A 16672-nucleotide genomic window follows, 5' to 3' on the forward strand; every position below is an offset into this window, starting at 1 on the left:
ACGCCGCGCATTCCGAGGAAGTCCGCGCCTGCTCGCACCAGATGTCTTAACCGCCACCACATGGGATGGCCACCGACAAAGACGACTGGCTTTTCCTTCTTCCCCGGCCGTCAGCGGCAGGAGGAAGGGAAGATGAGACAAGGAGACGTGGTCCGGGCGCAGGAGAGCTCGGCCCGTGGTCTTCGAGCTCCGCCTGAGTACTGTTTTTTAGCCGCCCGCCGGGCTGTAAATAAATGTACAGTTTTTGTATCGGAAGCTGAGTTTGTCGGTTGAGGATACCCGGGGTGAGATCCTCAGCGCTACTGCGGCTTGGAGGAGAAGCCCCGGGGAAAAGAACATCAACGAAGATAACTGGGCCTGAAAGCTGTGAAGAGGCGTCTTGGCGTGGGGAAAAGTCAGATGTATGCACTTAAAGATGAGCAAGGCAATGTCATCACAAATAGGGATAAAATAGTCGCAGTGACATTGTGGCACAGTGACATGTAACATTAAGGGACAAGAAGAGAGCGGAGTGGGTCAGGGAACAAACACGTGTTAAGGACATATTAGTAGAGATTAAGAAGAAGAAATGGACGTGGACAGGGCATGTAATGCGAAGGCAAGATAACCGCTGGTCATTAAGGGTAACAGAGTGGATCCCTAGAGAAGGCAAGCGCTGCACGGGGCGGCAGAAAGTTAGATGGGCAGATCACCGCACAGCACTTCACCGCACAGCACTCACACGAAGGGTATAGAAAAATACACTGAACAAATGTAGGCCCACAATTACGCGTTAAAAACCGCTGAATAGCACACACTATATACAAAAGAGAGGGGGACAGGCGAGGATTAAACTCCACTCGTGTAGTCAGCCCCTGGATTGTCGATGCCCTTGTATTCGTCAGAGGTTTCGTGCGGGCGACCCTGTGACTGGCTATCGATGACTCTGGTGCAGCCGATCGCTTCATCGCCGCGCCGACGGTGTCGCTTGCGGTCAGGTCGCTGCCCTTGAGTTGATGAAGCATTGGGTTCTGCTAGGATGGTCCTGCCTTCTCCTTTGACTGCTCTGCGGAAGTTCGGTTTTCGGGCCGCATTTACGTCTTTCAGGCTCGTCGACCGGTAGCCGGGCAAACGTTTATGAAACGGCGGCGACTGAGTGGATACCTTGTCGAACGCGGATTCACAGTGTAGTCGTCGGACCGTCGACTTCGTAAATGTTTCATTGCCCATGCGCGATGGCGTTTTGCTTTTGAACGCTTCTGGCTCTGGAGCGTCTTTGTCTTGGGTACAGCAAGTTAGCATGCCTCCTGCTGGTGCCCAAGATCCCGTCTTTCTTTTCTGTATATTATGCCGACAGGTTTCGCACGTTCTGACAAAATGTCGTACGTCTCGACGCAGGTCTGGCCAGAAACACTCTTGCAAAACGCGGTGGGTCGTCCTTCGAACACCTTGGTGCCCCGCCATGGTGCTCTCATGGGCTACTCGAAGGATCGGTTCCCGCAGTTTCTTTGGAACGACCACTTGTTTATACGTTGGGCCTGTGGCAAGCTGGTACAGACGGTGCAACACGTTGTCTGATTTTACAAACGAGTACATTTGTCCTTTTCCAGATGTAAAAGTCTTTCCCAACTTCCGGAAACAGCATCGAAGGGTCGGGTCTCGTAATTGTTCTTGAGTCAACTCTTCTCTGGAGATATCATCGCAGCTGATTCGAGGCACAGTTAAACACTCATTCTCGGCCTTGCTTGTATTGGCGACAGCCAAACCCAAACGATCGGTGGGCAGCTGGGTGGCTCTTGTGGCCACTACCACACATGGGCCGCGTTTTCCTTTGAGCTGCCAGTCGGGATCCGGTTCATGCGGCTCCCTCACGCCTTGAATATTCCCGAGCACGAGATCATACATCAGTTGATCCACGCAAGCGGCGATAACCTCGCCCACAAAGTACGGGGTTTGCACGCAGACTTTGGCTTCGGGGAACTTCTTGACTGTTCCGTCCAAGAACAGTACTTGGGTAGCTCTTCCCGTTAGCTGGTTTTCTGCGACCAAGTCTCGCCGGACAAGAACAGTATTGCTCCCAGTGTCTCTCAAAATGGTGACGGGCTTTCCGAATAGTCTTCCTTTGACTACCGGCATTCCTTTCCCCAGGCAAGAATGCTGTTTTACAATGCCACAAGAATACTTGAAACTAGAATTATCCTCGCACTTGTCGAGGTCGATGCTCTGTTGTTGAGCTTCCCGGAGTTCAGTGAGGGCACAAGCAGCAACCTGCTTTGTTTCACTCCCTCTCTTCCTGCAGTGCTCAGTGTTATGCCCGAGGCGACCACAGGTAGCGCATCTCTCCGGTTCTTTCAAATAGTTACGACATTCTTGGGCACGGTGGCCTGGGCAATTGCACAGAAAGCATTTCGATGGCGCTTGCTTCTGTGAGTCGGTTGCGACGTTATCTGTATCGCGGTCGTCTTCGGACACCTTCCCAAGGTTCGAGAGGTTTTGCGCCTCTAGGAAACGATCTGTAGCCTCGGCCAGGTCGTTCAGCGTCTTACACTCTCGCTCTTTCAGGAAGATGACGAGCTTGGGATGGCAGCAGCGGATGAATTGTTCGCCGATCATTTGATTGCGAAGAGCATCGAATGTTTTTTGCACATTCGCCGTCTCGATCCAGTGATCAAAATAACCGGTAAGCCTCGCCGCTAGTTGTTTCCCTGTTTCGCCATCCTCAGCCCTCGCCTTCCTGAACTTTTCTTGGTAACCTTGGGCTGTGAACCGAAACCGCTGAAGCAACGCCCGTTTGACCTTGACGTAATCAAGGGACTCTTCGGCGGTCATACGGCCTATGATGGTAAGAGCCTCCCCGCTCAAGCACATGCTTACAGCTGGGGCCCATTTGTCCTGAGGCCACTGCTGTCCGGTTGCCACGCGCTCAAACCTTTGCAGGTACGCGTGCAGGTCGTCGCGTTTCTCATCGAATAGAGGAAGAAGTTTCTGCGGGTTAATCGCAGGCGGAGTTGCAACAACTTCCCCTCCCGCGGCGACATTTGGTTGGCTAGTACCACCACTCTCTTGGAGTCGGATCCTTAGCAATAGCAACTCCTTCTCCCTTTCTGCAGCATCTTTCGCTCTTTCAGCGGTTTCTCGGCTGGCTTCCCTCTCGGCGGCTCTAGCGGCGCGTTTTCAGCCCGTTCGCTCTCTATCCACGCCCTAAGCTCTTGCCCCGAGAGTCCCAGCTGAGTCCCCATTGCCATTAACTTCTCAAGATCCATGCTGTTGCAGCTAACGTTACAGACACACTCGTGGCTCACTGACTCCTTTCAGCGGATGTTAAGAAATCCTGGCAGGCTCGCCACTTTTTGTAATGAATGGGCCCAGGATTGGCGTGAAAGTCACGAGTCAGTGGCCAGTGCGTGCGCGAGTAAACGTTGCTTTATGCATGACACGAAGGAAGCAGAAGATAGGGCACGGAAGCAAGGACGCGAGGCTAAAGATATAAGCGTTACGAAAGGCAAGAGGCTAACGGCAAAATGTTCACAATAAAGAAAGCAAACGTCCTACGGGGTTTTGTCGCAGCCCCTCGAGGTGTTGAAGTCCCGATGCGTGCGGAGTCGACGAGGACGTCACGGCGAGGCTGGCTCGATGACCGGCTCTAGGCCCCGTCGTAACCAGGCGCGGGACGTCGGGCAGGCATCGTCGACCTTTCCGAAGAGTCACGGCTCAAGGGCGTGGCAGCGGGTGTGAGCGGAGGGTTCCACCTCCAGGTGAATCGGGACCCGCGCTCTCTCGCCAAGCGCGTCACCAGCTCCAGGCACGGCCAGCCCACGGGTTGTCGGGATCAGCGGCGGACGGCTCTCGGGAACAGCAGCGGTTGCGCTCCGGGTCTTCCCCGAAACGATCACAGGGCCGCGCTCTCAAGCCCAGCGCGTCACAGGCGTCCCCTGATCACCGGCCTGGTTCGATGTTTTCTGCACGCACTCGTTGCAGCCGTGCGCTCGGTCTCTTCTTCCTCTTCATCCACGGGCACTTCATGACAATGACCCCGGGTCTAAGAAAGTTGTTGGGGAGATCCTGGCTAATCCCCCAAGTGGGTATGCGCCACAAACTGCGCAGGAGGCCGCCTGGTTCTTGCTGCGGCAGGAAACTAAACATCCCCCTCGCGAGGGGCACGATCAAATGCAGAGCATTTCCGGGGGCGCACGACATTAAGTAGTTTGCGTTACGTTAATGTTGTTGCACTTGTTGCTGTTGGTTGCTCTATTGTAATTAAATAAGGAGACGTAATTACGTGGTCACGTGACATCATTTATTAGCAGGTGGGTATGACATCATTTATTAGCAGGTGGGTATGATTATTGTGGCGCAGTGGGAAGAGCAGCATGTACCTCGCGTTCCGCCCACAGGTAGTGAATGCGTTGTATCAACAGCTTCTTGACGTAGTTTGAATGAGTCAAGGATATAAGGCGCGTTCGTAGCCCTCCATTATGTGTCGGCTTTGTGGCGCAGTGGGTAGAGCACCATGTACCTTGCGTTCCGCCCGCAGGGTCGTGGGAGCGAAACCAGGCGCCGGTAAGTATTATTTTTTTTATATAGTGTAGGCGGAGGGGTGCGGACGACGATGGACAACTAGAACGAGTGACATCGTGAGTTAAAGAAATGATCTGCATTTAAAAGAAAAATGCAAAGGGACGTCTAGGAAGGAGGTAAATTGGCGCCCCTCCCCATAGAAATTAACAGGAGAGGCGGGGGGGGGACAACAGAAAGAAATAAAGGCGGCAGAACGAGATAAGCAACTGGGGAACGCGCGTCAGCACGCTCTCGCTTTTTGTCTTAGGATTGTGTCACGCTTAGGTATGTGTCAACAGAAGAAGCAGGTGGGGGGGGGGGGAAGGGGAAGAAATAAAGGCGGTAGAACGAGATAAGGAACTGGGGAACACGCGTCAGCACGCCCTCGCTTTTCGTCTTAGGAATGTGTCACGTGTAGCCGGCGCTAAGAGGCTAAGTGAATGAACCTGGAGGGATGAAGCCGGGGCCGGTATGCCTAAAAAGAGAATTGGTCACGCAAGAAGCGAACGGAAGAAAGGCGAGTAATTACTGTGGCAAACATGTCAGCGCGCCCACGCCTTCCTTCAACCCAGAGGATGCGGTTTTAAACTTAAATATGCGATATGATTCGCGAACTTCGCGTGCGGGGTTGCTGTTGAAATTGGATTCAATTATTGTTACCTTCAAATTATTAAATGAATGACCCGAGATTCCGACGTGACGGGACAAAGGAAGGTTAGGAAGAGACTTGGCGTGTGCAATATGATTGTTGAACCTTAATCTAAAAGCGTTCGCCGCCTGGCCAATATATTGCAGGTGGCAGGTATTGCACTCGAGCAGGTAAACTACGTTGGCGCTGTCACAGTTAAAACTTCCCTTCAGTTTTACAGAGAAGTGCGAGGCGGTGCTAAAGGCTGTTTTTGTTCTCGTCATGTGGGGGCATACCTGACAACGAGGCCTGTTGAAGGGCCCACCACCGGTCACTGGTGAATGTCTGAGCCTCGAAGATGTCAGAATGTCGCGCAGGTTTTTGTTTCGCCTATAGACAACACGTGGTGGTTCGGAAAATATAGATGCTAGTCGAGGACTTTGACTTAATATGTAGTGATGCTTTCGAAGTATGCAGGAAACATTCGGCACAGATGCGGAGTCAGTGAGAACTAGGTTACTTGAAGGGCGTCGGTCGGCTGGCTTCCTGGAGTTAATGAGTTCATTGCGGCTCAGCGCTCCTGCTCGGCGAATGGAATCGTCAAATAATTGGAGCGGTACTCTTGTTTAAGCAGATCGTTTGTCAGTCCCTCACACTAGAAAAGAAAATCTGTTTCCTTAGAGCATATCCGGCGGAAGCGATGCGCGTGACTATATGGTGTGCCCGTCTTCCAGTATTTGTATATATATATATATATATATATATATATATATATATATATATATATATATATATATATATATATATATATATATATATATATATATGTATATATATATATATATATATATATATATACAGAAAGAAATGCCGGCAGTCTACAACGCCAAAGAAGGCATAGGGGAATGGTTGACTATTTTTTACCGTTAGTGAAGTTACATTATTTTTTTATTATTATTACGTGAGAAAGAAAGAAAGAAGAACACGCGCCCAGAGTGGGGACCGAACCCAGGCCTTTCGATTAGCTCTCGAATGCCTTACCAATTCGGCTATCTGGGCGACTGTATTCTGCTTCACTTTCTGGGGTATTTATATTTACTACAACTACATCTGCCACTTGAGGGTGGTAGCCAGCGCTACTCAGACTACACGGGGAGAAGGGGACCTTCTTTTCAACCCCCGGGGCGTGACGCGAACGTCCACAGCCTGTCATAAGCGGGTAACTGGCGGGAAACCCTCTTATGCTACCTTGGCATCAAGGCTTGCAGAACCGAGGCCCTCGCTAAGCTTTCGCACGATAAACGGGTTTGGAAATGAGGGGCTCGTTAGGAAATACAGAAAGAAATGCCGGCAGTCTACAACGCCAAAGAAGGCATAGGGGAATGGTTGACTATTTTTTACCGTTAGTGCGTTACATTATTTTATTATTATTATTACGTGAGAAAGAAAGAAAAACACGCGCCCAGAGTGGGGACCGAATTCACGCCTTTCGATTAGATCTCGAATGCCTTACCAATTCGGCTATCTGGGCGACTGTGTTCTCCTTCACTTTCTGGGGTATTTATATTTACCAAAACTGCATCTGACGCTTGAGGGTGGTAGCCCGCGCCACTCAGACTACGTACATATATATATATATATATAATATATATATATACACACACACAAAGTAGAAGTACGCTCTTCGGAGACTTTATTTCCAACGTTTCGACCTGAGACAGGTCTTCCTCAGGAATGAAAGGTTTGGGTAAAATCGTACACACACACACCTTACAGAGCTTATTCTGCAAAGGCAAGCCTGCCTTTGGCAGAATAAGCTCTGTAATGTGTGTGTGGTCGTTTGTGTGTTTGTTTCCCATGTGGCTTGTGTTTCGGGGCGCCGCCCCCAACTCTGAGTCCGTACGATTTTACCCAAAGCTTTCATTCCTGAGGAAGACCTGGCTCAGGTCGAAACGTTGGAAATAAAGTCTCCGAAGAGCGTACTTCTACTTTGTGCGTATTCCTGCAGCAACTAAGGACTGCACTTCACGACTATATATATATATATATATATATATATATATATATATATATATATATATATATATATATATATATACAGAAATATAGATATATAGCGAATCAGAATAGGAAATGAGGGGCTGGTTGAAAATAAGGCAGAAATAAGTGTTGGCAGTCAAGAATACCCCGGAAAGCAAAGGGGGGGATATGGTAGGTCATTGAAACAGATAAAGAATTTAGAAAGAAAGAAAGTGAATAAAAAATGCCCATCAGGTGGGATCCGAACCCACCTGGCGGGCATTTTTTCTTCACTTGCTTTCTTTCTAAATTCTTTATCTGTTTCAATGACCTACCATATCCCCCCCTTTGCTTTACGGGGTATTCTTGACTGCCAACACTTATTTCGGCCTTTTATATATATATATATATATATATATATATATATATATATATATATAAATATAAAGAAACGTGACAAGCACACGTCATTCGGCCCTATTATATATTTCGAAAAAAGCCGAATAGCACTGGCAATGACGACTGCAACCTTGATATATATATATATATATATATATATATATATATATATATATATATATATATATATATATATATATATATATATATATTTATGTATATATAGTGGTGCTGGCTTCCACCCCCATGCACAGGAAACAAAAATACCTAAACGTAAATACCCCAGAAAGTGGAGGGGAAAATCGCCCCGCCAGTAGCGTAGTGGTCATCGCACCAGACCGGTATTCTGGAGGTCGTGGGTTTTGTATCCCACCTGGCGGGCATTTTTTCTCCACTTTCTTTCTTTCCAAATTTTTTATCTGCTTCAATGACCTACCACATCCTCCCCTTTGCTTTCCGAGGTTTTCTTGACTGCCAACTCTTATTTCTGTGTTATTTTCAACGAGCCCCTCATTTCCTATTCTGATTCGCTACATGCTAAGCGAGGGATTCTGTTCTGGCAGTCTTGGTGCCATAGGAAGCTTAAGAGGGTTTAACGCTGGTCGACCACTCTCGACATGTCGTAGACACTCGAGTCACGGCCCGGGGGTAAAAAGAAGGTCCCCTTCACCCCAACTAGTCCGAGTGGGGCTGGCTAGCTCCCCCAAGCACAGGAAACAAAAATACCGAAACATAAATACCCCAGACAGTGGAGGGGAAAATCGCTCCGCCGGTAGCGTTGTGATTATCGCAACAGACCGGTATTCTGGAGGTCGTGGGTTCGGATCCCACCTGGGGGCATTTTTTCTCCACTTTCTTTCTTTCTTTCCGAATTCTTTATCTGTTTCAATGGCCTACCACATCCTCCCCTTTGCTTTCCGAGGTTTTCTTGACTGCCAACTCTTATTTCTGTGTTATTTTTCAACGAGCCCCTCGTTTCCTATTCTGATTCGCTATATATATATATATATATATATATATATATATATATTGAAAAACGTGGGTTCGGTCCCCACTCTGGGCGCGTGTTTTTCTTTCTTTCTGTCTACGTAAATTAATAAAAAAGTATAACTTCACCAATGGTCAAAAAATAGTCTAACCATTCCCCTATGCCTCCTTTGGCGTTGTAGACTGCCAGCATTTCTTTCTGTATTTCCTAAACGAGCCCCTCATTTCCAAATCATAATATCCTGCGAAAGCTTAGCGAGGGCCTCGGTTCTGGCAGCTTTGATGCCAAGGTAGCATAAGAGGGCTTCCCGCCAGTTAACCGCTCATGAAAGGCTGTAGACGTTCGAGTCACGCCCCGGGGTTCGAAAAGAAGGTCCCCTTCTCCCCGTATAGTCTGAGTGGCGCTGGTTAACACCCTCAAGCGTCAGATACAGTTGTAGTAAATTTAAATACCCCAGAAAGTGAAGGAGAACACAGTCACCCAGATAGCCGAATTGGTAAGGCATTCGAGATCTTATCGAAAGGCGTGGGTTCGGTCCCCAGTCTGGGCGCGTGTTTTTCTTTCTTTATTTCTTTCTACGTAAATTAATAAAAAAAATAACTACAGTAACGGTCGAAAAATAGTCTAACCATTCCCCTATGCCTCCTTTGGCGTTGTAGACTGCCGGCATTTCGTTCTATATATATATATATATATATATATATATATATATATATATATATATATATATATATAGTGGAACCCGCTGACACGTCCGCCGGGCTTATGATGACCCACTTGGTGCGCAGGATCACCGCGGTCTCGGCAAACTCGCCATAGAAACAATGCATCAAAAACCCCGCTGATATGACGGTCGGGTGCATGCGGTCCGCTACATACGACGGACCCTGGCGCGGATAAACCGGCGCTTTTCCCATATTTTACACCGCTTCGCCTCCTCGTCCTGACCTTCTGTATTCTTAACACTCGTTTTATGCTGCTTGATGTGCAAAGGTCCGCAGGCGGACCAGACCACTTACTGAACAGACGCAAGTAAGCAGGCGGGTACTCGTGAGCGGGATTGAACCTGCGACGGCCAGTACGCCAACGCCCCAACGGCGAGATTTTGAAGTTCAGGTGGCAGGTGCAGCGTAAATTTCAAGCTCCTGTTGAGCCGCCTACGAAGGCGAAAGCACATACCATGCAACACCACGGCGATGACCGGACAGCCGCGTTCCCCGCCCGCTCGATCCAAGTTTCTTCCTTTCACGGCGCTCTTTCTCGCTATATCTCTTTTCTCTGATTATTTGTGTCTTTTAAAGCCGCGTTGTCACTCTGATTTTTTTTGCCAAAGTCCTCAATTCGCACGTGTCCGCCGCAAGGATGCAGGAAAATACAGGAGGCGATTGGTGGAGACATGTGCCCGTTGGCACAGCCATTTTGGGTCACTCACTGGCCGCCCCACCAAGTCACTAGCAATACGGCGCTATAATTTTCGCCGCAACACGGTTTACTCGCGAATAATGTCGGCTTCTATCTTACCGAGCTCACCAAGCTGTGGCATAGGACTAATGCACCGGGCATTAATTCCTGGTCTGCCTTTCGCACTCGCTTTGCTAGAGCATTCGGACGCCCTGCTGTACGCAGGTTCCGCGCCGAGCAAGGTTTGCGTGTGCGATGCCAGCGTGCTGGTGAAACGTTTACCAGCTATACTGAAGGAGTGATTGACTTTCGTAAGTGCATCGACCCTTTGATGACGGAAGCCGACAAGGTCAAGCACACATGAAAAGGAGTGGACGATTACGCCTTCCAAATGCTTTTGGCCAAAGACCCACAGACAATTTCTGACGTCGTGAATTTGTGCCAGAGCTTTGACAAGTTGCGAAGGCAGCGGGCTCTCACCAGACAAGCTGGCGCCTCAGGCTGTGCCTCTGTCGAGTTTGGCTGTGACCTCAGGAGACGACACGGCGCTATTCGGTCGAATAAAAGCTTTCATTCTGGAAAACATTGCCTGCCAAGTCTGCCTTATTTCGTGTTGCCCGGCGACGTCATGTACTCTGGACCCATTGCTCAGGCACGTTATACAGGAAGAGGTAGCTGATGCACTTCCAACTCCTCATCATCATGCGCCGGGTGCTACACCGCCAGAGCCGCGAGAACGTCGTCTCGCAACCTGCTCCACTGTTGTACCGGACAATGTCGCAGCAGCCAGCACCTTCACCTCGGCCTGTGGTACCCGCTTAGCCGGCATATCCTCTGACTACTGTGCCCAGACGACGTCCTCGCTTTAGCGTGAGTAGCCCATACCCTACCGGTTCATGGTGTACGCAGGACAACCGACCGATATGTTTAGCCTGCCGAATTCCTGAATATGTCGCCCGCTATTGCCACCGTCTCATGCCGCTCCCGGAGCACGATCAACAAGCTCAGTATTACAATAACGCTTCTTCCCCATCGTATATGCCGCAAGCTACGTAGCAAGTCCCATCTCAGCCGCAATTTACTTCGTCGACATCCGACCGTCTTTCCACCTTCAACGACCGCCCCTCATCGTCCCCTCGTCGTCGCTCGCTGTCGGCTATGCGGCGCGGAACAATAGTGTCTCGCAGTTGTCTGGGCCGTAGAAAAAATTGCCCATACTTGTACGGACGTTATTTTACTGTGGTCACTGAAAACCGTGCTTTATGTTGACTCTCGCCGCTCAAGAACTTGAATGGACGGCTTGGCCGCTGGGTCCTGCGGCTGCAAGAGTATGATTTCACTGTGACCTACAAATCTGGCAAAAAACATATGGATTTAGACGCCCTTCCGCTTTGCCCTGTCTCGTCACAAAGTTATTCATGAACTCCTGCGGCTTACGTCACCCTGCCAATGGCGCCTTTGGAAGTCGCGAAGCTAGACTGCCCCGAAGACTTGGTTGCACTCCAACGGGCAGACCATTTTTGAAGAAAACTCATGGATCAGCTAAATGGTTTGGCAGAGCCGTCGAACAGCCTCTTGCGGCGACAGCTGCAGATGTTCCTACTCTTTAATGGTATGCTGCATCGTTACAATTACGACCCTACCGGTGACAAGTGGGTTCCCGTCGTTCCCCGTGCTCTTCAACAGCAGATAATGCGAGTTTTTCATGACGACGCCACGGCAGACATAGAGGCTTTCACAAGACCTACCACCCGATCAAAAGTCGTTTCTTCTGGCCTGGGCTTTCCGCCAGTGTTTCCAAATATGTCGCTTCCTGGGCGCCTACCAGCACCGGTTTTACTGCCAGCAACAGCAAAACAAGTGCAAAATTCGAGCGCTGGGCAAATGGGATAGTGCGCGACCAGATTTCGCTTCTGCATGTGTCATCTAGCTTTTTAAAGCGAAAGCTTTCTTACCGACCAGATTTAGGGGAAATCCCCAAGGTGGCGTAAGATTCTGCAAAGGAAAGTTTGACATCCACCTGAATACAGCCGTGCGGCTACAAAGGAAAGCTATGCAGCTTTCTCAGAAACTTCGCAGTTGGATTCGGACCCGGGACCACCGCTTAACCGGAGCAGTCGCTCTAGCAACAGAGCTAACCAGAAGGCTAGTCATTTGTAGCGCGAAAGCGAATTGATGAAGAACTCGAACTGAAGGACAGGTGTAATCGACCACATTTAGGAGAAATCCCCAAGGTGGCGTATGATTCTGCGAAGGAAAGTTTGACGTCCACCTGAATGCAGTAGTGCGGCTACAAAAGAAAGCTATACCGCTTTCTCAGAAACTTCGCAGTTGAAGAAAAATTTGTCCTGGTCCAGGATTCAAACCCGGGACCACCGCTTAACCGGACCAGTCGCTCTACCAACTGAGGTAACCAGGAGGCTACTCGTTTGTAGCGCGAGAGCGAATTGATCAACAACTCGAAGTGAAGGACAGGTGCAATCAACCAGATTTAGGGGAAATCCCTAAAGTGGACTAAGATTCTGCGAGGGAAAGTTTGACATCCACCTGAATGCAGCCGTGCGGCTTCAAAGGAAAGCTATACAGCTTTACTCCACAGCTTTACTCCACCTTACTCCACCTTGGGGATTTCTCCTAAATCTGGTCGATTACGCCTGTCCGTCACTTCGATTTGTTGATCAATTCGCTCTCGCGCTACAAACGACTGGCTTTCTGGTTAGCTCAGTTGGTAGAGCAACTGCTCCGGTTAAGCGGTGGTCCCGGGTTCGAATCCTGGACCAGGACAAATTTTTCTTCAACTGCTAAGTTTCTGAGAAAGCTGTATAGCTTTCCTTTGTAGCCGCATGGCTGCATTGAGGTGGATGTCAAACTTTCCTTGCTTTCGTAGTGGTATCGATCGCGTTCGGTCAAAAAACATGCATTTTCCCATAGCCTTTGACTATAGCTTGACTACAGAAGGCAAGGACAAGCGCTACTTCCAACTACATTTTATTGAATCAGAGTGAAATATATACCAGCAAAAAGACAAGAAACACAGAAAAGGTTACTATTACATAGATATTAGAATAACGGCATCACTTGGCGCTGTACCACACGTGTCCCTCATGACGATGACCAGTTATTTTTTTTTAATAACGCTGCCTCCTTATCTGACAAGGCTACCGATGTTGTACTGACACTTTGTAAATCGCCTAGTTGCATTTCAGCTGCCTCCAATATCTCACGCGTGTGCTGATCAGAGTCACGAAACAATATCACAGTTTTGAAAGTACGGCTCACAGTGGGCATTCACCGCAGTCAGTTAACAGGTTCCTATCCTTTCTTTTCTGCACGTTATTCTGTTGTTCCCGTAACCTGGAGTTGACACACCGTTCCGTCTGTCCTACTTATACCCTTCCACAGGCCAACGGAGCAAGGTATACTATACAACCCCTTTATCGCATTCTGCGTACTTTTCACCGTTTATTTCAATAAAACCTGGTTTCATTTCAATATTTCACCCTGATTCAATAAAATTCAGTTGGAAGTAGCGGTTGTCCTTGTCTTCTGTGTCCGTGTGTTTTTTGTGCGCTTAAGATGAACGCAGGGCGTACGTCGGTGCCAAGAACGCGATTTTACAAAGCTAAAACCGCGCTCTCGAATAAAAGAATACCTAGAGCGGTGAATTAATGACGCTATCACACGGGTAAACCAATTAAACCAAACACAAATCATTCGTGCAGTAGTTGCGAACCATAATCCGCTAACAAACCCCGTTTTAACCCACTCAACCTCTGCTCCGAAACTCAGAAAACATTACAATATCCCCTTTAAAAGTACACACCTGAAAAGGATACTTCCTGAACCACCACGAACCACCGCGACAGAAGAACAATCAGGGTGCCTTTCTTACTAAATCGAGCATCAGCCAACCGCCTACCACGTTGCATGCCCTGATACAAACCGCGATGTTAAAGGTGCCCTGAATGGCGTTTTGAGCACAACAAAGAACTAGCGCAATTGCTAGGTTGCGTGGTCAACGTCATCTGCGCCAAGTATAACATTTTTACGTGTAGCGGACAACTTACACTTTCGCTGCAAAGTTTGCTCCCGCGTTCCCACCATTTCCTGTCTGTTTTTGGACTCCGGCATCGCCCCGCATGCACGTAATCGATTCTCCCATACGCGTCACGAAGCAGAAACCTTGCAATTGGGCAGTTTTTTCTCTCACTGAGCAGAAGCGTCGTCTGCTCAGCGTCGTCTGGTCGCGGCGGTGCCTTTGGTTAATTAGCGCTTCCTGGAGCACGCTTAGCGCCATTGTGTTCGCCATATTTATCTTCTTCGCTCCATTACCACGCTTCTCGTTAAGGCGCGTTGGCTAGGCCGACACCATGATGACAAGACGGGGGCGCCGACTTCCTAGCAGGCAGCCACCTTGACACACGACGCCGACGGCGACATGAACACGTCAGCCGATCGAAAGACCGCGTTGGGTGACTGGCTCGCTTACCCAAGACGCGACGGCGACGCCGACTCCCTAGTTGGCAATCGCCTTGTCAGCCAACGCCGACGGCGACACGAACACTCCGGCCGATCGAAAGACTGCGCTGTGGGACTGGCTCGCTGACCGAAGACGCCGAAAATGCCGATCGGCCGAACGGTTGTCGGGAATCAATCGAGCGGCGAAAACTGCGCTCTGATTCGTGCCATAATTAATGCGGCTGCGTTATGTTAGTCGCTAGAGTGTAGTAAACATAGTAAGGTCCATGAAGTTCATACGGCTCCACACACGCGATCCGTATTTCGGCTTACGACGCTCCGGCCGTTCGCTTTGGCGACAGTTTGTTTTCCGGAGTTGCAAACTGCATATTTGTTTGCGACCATGGTCGCACACGAATATGCAGTTTGCAACTACGGGAAACGAAACCTCCCATTACCCCTGTTCTGCTCTTAACTAAGCTTATATTTTCTACAGGCGTTGCTGCAGCAAAGCTTGTAGAAAATATAAGCTCCGTTAAGAGAAAAAGAGGAGTTACGGAAGGTTTATTAGGTAATAAAGAATCAATATCGACCAAAGTTTTCTAGCGTAAAACAAAAGCACGGCGAGCACTATTCCCGCAGGGCGAAATCGCAGTCGCAGCCGAAACAGTGCGGTTTCTAGGGAGAGAGAGAGAGAAAACATTTATTGCCCAGTCACCGACCTAAGTCGACGTGAGCTAAACGATGGTGGCTGAGGCGTCGCTGTCCTAATAGTAGTTCAGAATGTTCTTGCAGATCCTTTGGACATAAAGGCAGAGAACCTCCTGGGCGGCGCGAACGTCTGTTCCGGGCAGGGAGCCCGCCAAGTTTCCCATGATGCCATGTGGGAGAGGGAGGGGGGAAGGTTCGAGGGGTGGCAGTCCCAGTAGGAGTGTGGAATAAAGGGGTATGCACCGCAATAAGGGCAGGTTGCGGGACGTAGGCGATGTACTTACGTAGGCGATGTAGAATGTGATGAGATTGGAGGGAGCGGGTGTGAGCCTGGCACAGAAAAACTGCTTGGGCGCGACTGAGTCGCGGATCTGGAGAAGGGCAGGCTTGGCGGACGAGCCGATAGAAAAGTAGTGTATTTATGGGTCGCGCGATCGTGAAGACGAGTGGAAGGAGGATGGTATGGAGTTGGATAGAGCATAGACGGACCCGGGGATAGATCTCGGGAAAGAACGTTTACTCTTGCGTTGCCGCCCATGTTAGTGTGGTCCTATACCAGGACAAAGAGGTGAGAAGGATGGCTGTTGAGAATGTCAGTCACAGGGTTAGAAGAAAATGGGTTGACTGTATCGCGTAAATCATTTCGGATGTCGGATAGCGAATATGTGAAGATGTAAGTGCGATGTTCGGTGGAGCGATGAAGTGCTCCATGAGCGATGGAGTGCTCCTCTAGGCAGGTGGCATCTGGCGGGCAGAAAAAAAAGCGTTTGTGCACAAACCAGGGACGAGTGGCGTAAAAAGGGTGGGATTCCTGTTTGCGTAGAGGAAAAATGACTGCCGTCTGTAAAATATACCGCCGATCCTTGCATTTCTAGGAAGGAGACACATTTGGTTATTACAGCGCGGTGGGTGGCATGCCTGGAGGGGTTTCCATTCTTAGGTAGGGGAGCTATGCGGATACGAGGGAACGTGGTCCAAGGAGGTGGAGTTGTAGGGATTGGAGGAAGCGACGCAGTAGGGTAGATCATCGTCTCCAAGAGTTCCCGACCCTGGTGAGATGTCTGAAGGCGCTGAAGTTGGGCTTGTCTGTGGATCTGAATACGTTCTTCGATTGTGTTACATGTGCCGGTCTCGATAAGATTGGTAGACTAAGCGTACTGGGGCACGCCGATGACTATGCTGTAGAGCTTACGGAGAGCTGCCTCTAGTTTAGTTAGTTGGGTGGGCGTGGGATGCGGGTACGGCAGTGTATAAAATATTGCCGCGAACCATGCATTGAGTTTGTTTATTTATGTTTTGCTTTTGTCGAGCGGGTGCGCGAGCTGTGTTATCTGTGCTATCCATGGGCCAAGTGAAGCGCGTGTTCCATCATTCAGTGCGCACGTGTTGTTTCCTTTGATAGGCAGAGTGTTTTGAACTAACGTCACTAGCCTAGAATAACATGCTTTGATCTACTGTGTTGCGGATGCAATTCGACAGTTCAAGAAACACTCTCACCGAGAGATAAATACCCGCAGAGCAGACGCCGCGGT

The 16672-nt window shown here is 49.3% G+C and overlaps 1 protein-coding gene and 1 non-coding gene across 3 annotated transcripts in view; one reads left to right on the forward strand and one right to left on the reverse strand.

The window, feature by feature from the left end:
- The window catches only part of LOC144156369 (octopamine receptor beta-2R-like), a 426836-nt gene that overhangs the window by 294879 nt on the left and 115285 nt on the right, over nt 1-16672 (forward strand). The window lies entirely within an intron of this gene.
- On the reverse strand, nt 6152-6223 carry Trnas-gcu (transfer RNA serine (anticodon GCU)). Its single transcript has one exon. It is a non-coding gene; the product is annotated as a tRNA-Ser (tRNA).

Source organism: Haemaphysalis longicornis, unplaced genomic scaffold (genome assembly GCF_048455015.1).
Source record: "Haemaphysalis longicornis isolate Haplotype H1 unplaced genomic scaffold, Haemaphysalis longicornis Haplotype H1 scaffold_1, whole genome shotgun sequence".
Classification (NCBI taxonomy): domain Eukaryota; kingdom Metazoa; phylum Arthropoda; class Arachnida; order Ixodida; family Ixodidae; genus Haemaphysalis; species Haemaphysalis longicornis.